This window comes from Lactuca virosa, chromosome 5 (assembly GCF_052849685.1).
Source record: "Lactuca virosa cultivar CGN04683 chromosome 5, Lactuca_virosa_CGN04683_v6, whole genome shotgun sequence".
Classification (NCBI taxonomy): Eukaryota; Viridiplantae; Streptophyta; class Magnoliopsida; order Asterales; family Asteraceae; genus Lactuca; species Lactuca virosa.
This window is the reverse complement of record NC_136430.1, coordinates 452,546,665-452,554,555: the sequence shown is the minus strand read 5'-3', so window position 1 is coordinate 452,554,555 and position 7,891 is coordinate 452,546,665. Positions and strand designations below refer to the sequence as shown.

The window sequence follows — 7,891 nt, the reverse complement described above, 5'->3', positions numbered from 1 at the left end:
CATATTGTAAAACACAAACCTGACCAATCTCATTATCAGCATCTATTATTAGCACATAACACATGTGCTCCTTATGTTTATATTTGTATTTAGCTATACCTAGACTTGGTCCAATAGAACTAGTCTTTCTCCTCTTGTTACAGATCCATAAAGATAGGATCGACTCATGTATATAATGACATGTATATCGTTCAATACAATATCTTTTTGATTTGATCAATCGAATCTTCTTATATGGTATCAGCCAGGAAACCCTAACATTCCTGCCGATCTTTTCCTCTTCATTCATCCCTCATGGCCACCACTTCTGCAACCAACACTTCTTTCGCCCAATCTCTTCCCCTCACCACCACGAACCTCACACTGGTGACTTTTCCCCCTTCTCTCAAACTTACATCCACCAACTATATGAGTTGGAAAACTCAAATCGAAGCTCTTCTGCATGGTTTAGACCTCTACAAATTCATTGATGGCACAACTCTTGCTCCGAAACCTACCATGGTTGCAGGTGTCTCCACCCCACATGCTGATTACCCTGCTTGGTTTTGCCAGGATCGACTTCTTTTTGGCGCTATTGTTGGTTCCCTGTCACCATCCATTGTTCCCCTTATCTCTAATGCTACCTCTTCCCTTGAAGCATGGAACATCCTCTCCGCTACTTATGCAAATCCATCACGTGGCCATATCAAGCAATTGCAACACCGTCTCAAGCTCTCTGTCAAAACCTCCACCCAATCGATCACTGACTATATGCAGTCAGTCAAGGTCATTGTTGATGAGTTACAAGTTCTTGGAAAGAAGATGGATGCTGAAGATGTTACTGATGCGGTTCTCAATGGTCTTGACTACACCACCTACAAGACAATCATTGATGCTGTTCACGCTAGAGATACCCCTATCTCCTTCACTGAACTTCATGAGAAATTAATCAATCATGAACTCACCCTGCTCCAGCAATCCACCTCCACTAATCTTCATCAACCTACCACTGCTTTTGCTGCCCAGAAACGACCCCACCAAAAACCATGGAACAACCGACCCTCACCCAACTCCCAACCTCTTCTGCCCACCCCCACCACCACATCACGCCCCTTCCTTGGAAAATGTCAATACTGCTTCACCAAAGGGCACTCCCTCACATCCTGTTATGCTTTCAAGAACAAGCACCCTAATGTTAACCTGCCCACACTACCCAAAACCACCTACTATCCTGCTCAGGCCAACATCATGACTGCTACCCAATCTGACAACAATGCCCCTTGGATGTTTGATAGTGGTGCTTCTCACCACATCACCAGTGATCTCAACAATCTAGCCTTGCATGCTCCTTATGACGGTACTGATGAACTTGTCATTGGTGATGGTTCGTCCCTTTCTATCTCTCATGTTGGATCTCTTACTCTCAAGTTCTCTAATCATCCCTTCTTTTTAGCTTCCGTTCTTTGTGTTCCCTCCATATCTAGAAACATAATCTCTATTTCTCGTTTATGCCTTGATAATCCAATACTAATTGCCTTCTTCTCATTTTATTTTCTTATCCAGGATCTGCAAACCAATCGCCTCCTGCTCCAGGGAACAACTAATCGTGGCATCTATGAGCTTCATTCCACTGCTCATCCACTATTACTTCACACTCAAAAGTCCATCTCCTGGCATCATCGACTTGGACACCCACATCTCCAAGTCTTAAATCATTTAGCTGCTATTTGTCCTAGTATTAAGTCTATGCAAAATAACTGTAACTCTTGTTGCATCAATAAAAGTCATAAACTCCCTTTTCATAGCAATTCTCTTACTTCTACACAACCTTTACAGCTTATTTATTCTGATGTATGGTCCTCTCCTATCACTTCTTTTGATAATTTCAAGTATTACATTATATTTGTAGATCATTTCACAAAATATACTTGGCTATATCCACTCAAACACAAATCTGACTCTCTCACAACCTTCATCCGTTTCAATCTTTGGTTGAAAATTTCTTTCACACAAAAATTAAACAACTCTTCTCTGATAATGGAGGAGAATATATCAAACTTGCCACCCATCTTGCCTCTTGTGGCATTACTCATCTCCCCTCCCCTCCACACACCCCTAAACATAATGGATATGCTGAAAGGCGCCATCGTCATATTGTAGAAACTGCCCTCTCTCTTTTATCTCATGCCAAAATGCCACTCAAATGTTGGACTTTTGCAGTCACTACTGCAACTTATCTCATAAACAAGCTTCCCACTGCCACCTTACAAAATGATTCCCCACATTTACGTCTTTTCAAATCACTCCCAAATTACTCCAAACTCAGATGCTTTGGATGTCTAGCCTACCCATGGTTACGTCCTTATAATACTCACAAACTCCAACCTAAATCCAAGCCATGTATCTTCATTGGCTATTCATCCACTCAAAGTGCTTATTATCTTCTTGACCCTCTCACAAATAAAATTCACACATCTTGCCATGTTCACTTTGTAGAAGATATCTTCCCTTACCCAACACTCACCAATACATCCACTCCTCCCTCTCCTGAACCTGATACCTGGCTACAAGTTGAACATATATCTATTCCTACCCCTTCTCCTAACCCGGATCCTGTCCAACTATACCAGTTCCAAATAATCCCCCTCCTCCTGTTGACCCTGCTCCGAACCCAGCTCCTCCAATTCAAAATCCTCCACCACCATCCTACAATACCCGCCAAAACCCAAAACCCAACCCTAAATACCACAATAATGATTTTATTTTATTCAACTCCATTGTTCAGCCTTTTCCTGAACCTAGAACTATTACTCAAGCACTCAAAAATCCTCAATGGCGTCAAGCCATGCAATCAGAACATGATGCTCTATTACGAAATCAAACTTGGTCTCTTGTTCCTCCTGAATCTGCCACCAACATCGTTGGGTGCAAATGGGTTTATCGCACAAAGTTCAACCCGGATGGCACTGTTGACAAATTAAAAGCACGACTAGTAGCTAAGGGTTTTAATCAAAGACCTGGTGTTGATTTCAAAGAAACTTTCAGTCCCGTTATTAAACCCGCCACTCTTCGTCTCATCTTGTCTCTTGCCACTTCTCAAAGTTGGTCATTACGCCAACTTGACATAAACAATGCTTTTCTTCAAGGCTCCCTCTCTGAATCTGTCTATATGTCTCAACCTCCAGTATTTATTGATTCCAACCATCCCACCCATGTTTGTAAATTAAACAAAGCTATTTATGGGCTAAGACAGGCATCTCGTGCCTAGTACAATGAACTCAAAAACTTTCTTTTATCTCTCAATTTCAAACCTACTATTTCTGATTCCTCCCTCTTTATTCATTATTCATCTACCTCTCCTATCTACATTCTTGTATATGTAGATGACATCATTGTTACAGGTCATAACTCTTCCCAAGTATCTTCTTTTATCACTCAATTAGCCAATCGCTTTTCCCTCAAAGACCTGGGCAATCTCTCTTACTTCCTTGGTGTTGAAGTTTTACCACACAAAGATGGTCTCTTCTTATCTCAATCTAAATATATTCTTGATCTTCTAGCTAAATCCAACATGAGAGACTGCAAGCCGGCGTCCACACCAGTGTCAACATCAGTACATCTCAACACAATTGATGGGCAGCCACTATCCAAACCCACAGATTATCGATCTATTGTTGGGGCACTTCAATATTTATCTCTAACTCGTCCTGATGTAGCCTTCACAGTCAATAAACTGTCACAATTTATGCACAAACCTACAAATATCCATTGGCTTGCCTTGAAGAGATTGCTACGTTATCTACATGGAACACTGCACCATGGTTTACTCATAAAACGCAACTCTCCACTAACTATTCATGCTTTCACTGATGCAGATTGGGCAGGTGACAAACAAACTTACCGAAGTACCACGAGTTAAATTGTTTATCTAGGGTGCAACCCAATTACATGGAGCTCTAAAAGACAACCTACACTTGCTAGATCATCTACATAAGCTGAGTTCAGAGTAGTTGCATCTACCACTACTGAAGTCCAGTGGCTTGTTTCTTTACTTTCTGAACTCAATTACAAATCTACAATCACTCCTACAATCTATTGTGACAATCTTAGTGCCACTCATTATTCAGCAAATCCAGTCTTCCATTCAAGAATGAAACACCTCGCCCTGGATTTTCACTTTGTAAGAGAAAAGGTTCACGATGGATCTCTTCGTGTTGTACATATTATGGGAGATGATCAATTAGCTGATGCTTTAACCAAGCCTTTACTGAAGCACCGGTTTAATTCTTTACTTTCCAAGATTGGAATTCTCTCACGGTCGTCCATCTTGAGGGGCCATATTAGCACATAACACATGTGCTCCTTATGTTTATATTTGTATTTAGCTATACCCAGACTTGGTCCAATAGAATTAGTCTTTCTCCTCTTGTTACAGATCCATAAAGATAGGATCGACTCATGTATATAATGACTTGTATATCGTTCAATACAATATCTTTTTGATTTGATCAATCCAATCTTCTTATATCTATTACCAAAATTGTGTCCTTAATTTCATATCCTTCTGTTAAATCCAAGACATCGGAATTAAGAGTTTGGCAAGAACTACAAAATAGTTAATTAATAAGTTGTTGCCATTTATACCTAAATTGGTTTATTGGAAACAAAAAACCCAAATTTTGAAATATACAACTCTGAAAACTGTGTTCAACTCTTCTGTGTGCGTAAGAACTGGGCAGTGGCCGCTCAATGTTTCACCTGTCAGAAAATGTAAATGTCAGAAAATGTAAATGCAGGGGCAGGAGATAAAAATACATGAGACAAATAATATTAAGCGAAATGAAAATTACGAACAAGTCTATAAGAGAATGTCAAACGAGGAAATCAAAGGGCAACACAAATTTTTAATGAGAGCAATGTTTAAGGCGTGGTGGTGGCCCGGTGCTTGTGTCGGTGGTAGCGAGACTTAGATATCGTGACAGGCGGTGCTCACAGGTACCGTAGCGGTTTTAACCAAAAAGGATGGGACGTGGAGTGTGTTAACCAGAGATCGATGATCGTTTTCCAAAAAAAAAATAAAAAATAAAAAATAAAAATAAAAAAGAGGGTTTCAATTGGTGGACAAACTTGGCGGCTTATTATTATTATTATTATTTATTTTATTTTATTTAGTTTTCACAGTAAAATTGAGTACGCCTAAGTAAAAGTTAACAATATTGTATTTGTAGTATACATTAAAATTTTCTATACATTCCTATTCAAGCACGGTTCATTAGTTTAGAACACCCACCTCTTATAATAAAATACCGAACTAATATGAACTGTATGATGTTTTCTATTTCTTAATTTGTTGTAGTGAATAAGGTTAGGCTAAAGGGTTGTATAGAATAAATTGATGTGGTATTTGTTGGTAGTGAAATTGCTGAGGTGAGGTTAGGTTGGACAGGGTTGGTCATCTGGATTTAAATATCCTCAAATGCCGAAAAGGAACTAGAAAAAAAAGATCCTTATCCTTTTTATAAGTTTTTATTGTTAAATAAATAAACAAATATATATATATATATATATATATATATATATATATATATATATATATATATATATATATATATATATATATATATATATTAATACCAATATTTGGTCTGAATTTTAAGTCATACAAACTTTATTGTGCTATTTACAATCATTTAATGCAGTACATCTTAGTTTGGTCGACGTCTAAAAAAAGTCTAAGATAAGAATAACTATGGTTTAGAAACTTTATCTTCAACTTTAAACGTTCAAAACTAAACCTATATTCCCTCATTTTCGGTGTCAGTTAGAATCAGTCAATAACAAATAAGACCGTGTAAACTCCCAAACCACTTCTCAAAACTACGAAATTTCAATGCTTCACGTCTTCTCCGCTTCTCCGTCCCCTGCTCCTCCTTCATTCCTCTACCGTTGTAACCACCATCGCTTCAGCTTTGCTTCAGGTAAGACCAAGTCGGCTTTAGCAACGATGATGTCCCACTCCAGGATTCCGACAATGACCACTAACAACTACACAATCATCGCACGCCGCCGTTCAGAAACCCTAGGGCATCGTTTCCACCAATACAAATCTCCATGAATGCAACACCACCTCTTCCTCCCTCTTTTTCTCTCTTCGAAAACCTGTAATCCTCACTCTCTATCCCTTTTCTCTTCTTTTCTGTATGTATTTGTTTGTTGGTGTGTATTTGTGTGTATCTGTACGTGTATTTGTTTATATGTATGTATCATTTATATGTATATGTGTGTATATACGTATTTTTGGGGGGTTCTTTTTGTTGGTTGGACATATAACAAGTAAGATTAGTAAAATTTGTTTAAATATTCGTTTTTTTATTCCTACTTAAAGTTTTTTGTTTCACGTCCAGGTTCAAATTGGGGAAGGAGTATGGCCTTCAACTGCCATAGAAGTTTTTAGTTAGAGGAATGCCTTTTAACAAACTTTTTGAACCGATGTCTACTTAAATGTCTTCGTGTAATTCACATGTAAGTTTTTCTTTTATATGCTTTTCATTCTTTGGGTTTTAGAGTATCCATTTATATCTCAAATTAAAGTTGTGTTAATAACACTCAAGCCTTGAGCCTAATATATTTGACTCTATTTGGGTATTCTAACTAATATTCAGTTTTTACCAAATGCTAATTTTTTTAACAGCAATAAAACACATTTGTTCCTCAAGTTTAAAATATTGGAAACCTTTGGGTTGCATTTGAAATCTCTTGCAAATCACCAGATTTTGCACCAAAATCTTGACCTGAGGTTTAAATTTTTTATTTTTTACTTTTCCCCTTTCAGGTACTACCTTGAGCATTAGAATAGTTCCAGCAGTTTAAAAGTCAAAATGATTGACAATCTGTCCTCTGGATTCATGGTTCGGTCGTTAAGGGGCAAGTTGGACCAATTTACCCTTGCTATAGGTATGGTTAATTTCCAACAAAGTTTCACTGCTCACTGCATCTACTAACTGTTAAAAAAAAGTTAAAACTATAATCTTCAATGTTTTGGTTAGTTTCGAACATTCATCACCCAAGTTTAGTGGTTTTCCCCTCTTTTGGACGTGTTTACCCCTGTCCCAAACTTCACCTTTTATGGGTGAGTTCAAAATATACCTTGGTGTACCCCTACTAATGGAATGACGATTTCATTTTTTTGCAGGTTATGTACACATACTCAAGATTTATGGATTGGCCTGCTTTTTAAAGTACATCCTCACATCTTTTTATGTTAGTTTACTAAAGAAAAAGCAGAGATGGGGAAATGGCTCAGTTGATGTTTGATTTGGTCATGATTTGTATGCTTTGTATTCAATTATGACAGTAATTGGTTGTAGTGTTCATTTTGTTGCTTTGTATTCAATGAGGAAATATTGTGTTTTGTTATTTTGATGATTATTTATAAGTTTGCTTCGACGAACTCAATTGCTATGAAATAGAATGAAAAAACGGGATTGACTCTATTGATTGGTGTTAACAAGTGATTGACCTCCTATTAAAGAACTTGATTTCTACGCCACAATTTTTTTTTCTTATTATATTATTGATAAATGTGAAAAATATTATAAAAATGTCAATATTCTAACTATTTTTGTATTAATGTTATTAATCTATAATAGCATGTAGTAAAAAGAAATATGCATGTGTATGCAATATTACATGGCAAACTAAAACAAAGCTGGCATAGTCTATATGTAACATCCGGATTTCCAGGTATCTCGAATTGAGTATTTATTTTGAGTTGAGAAGAGGGACTCACGAGTTGACGCCTGAACTCATCGAGTAGGATCACGATTGATGACTCGGATTAATGAACGGACTCGACGAGTAGGTGAGGCGACTCGACGAGTCCGTGCTGTTGGCAGAAACCCTAAAATTTTGG

The 7,891-nt window shown here is 37.6% G+C and overlaps 1 long non-coding RNA gene across 2 annotated transcripts; it reads left to right on the top strand.

Moving 5' to 3' along the window:
• Positions 1-5,815: 5,815 nt before the first annotated feature.
• On the top strand, positions 5,816-7,395 carry LOC145116903 (uncharacterized). Of its 2 annotated transcripts, none has more exons than XR_013712370.1 (4): positions 5,816-6,140; positions 6,384-6,501; positions 6,812-6,933; positions 7,172-7,395. It is a non-coding gene; the product is annotated as an uncharacterized LOC145116903 (long non-coding RNA). The 2 variants fall into 2 exon arrangements; XR_013712371.1 differs by having other exon boundaries at positions 5,816-6,312.
• Positions 7,396-7,891: the final 496 nt, after the last annotated feature.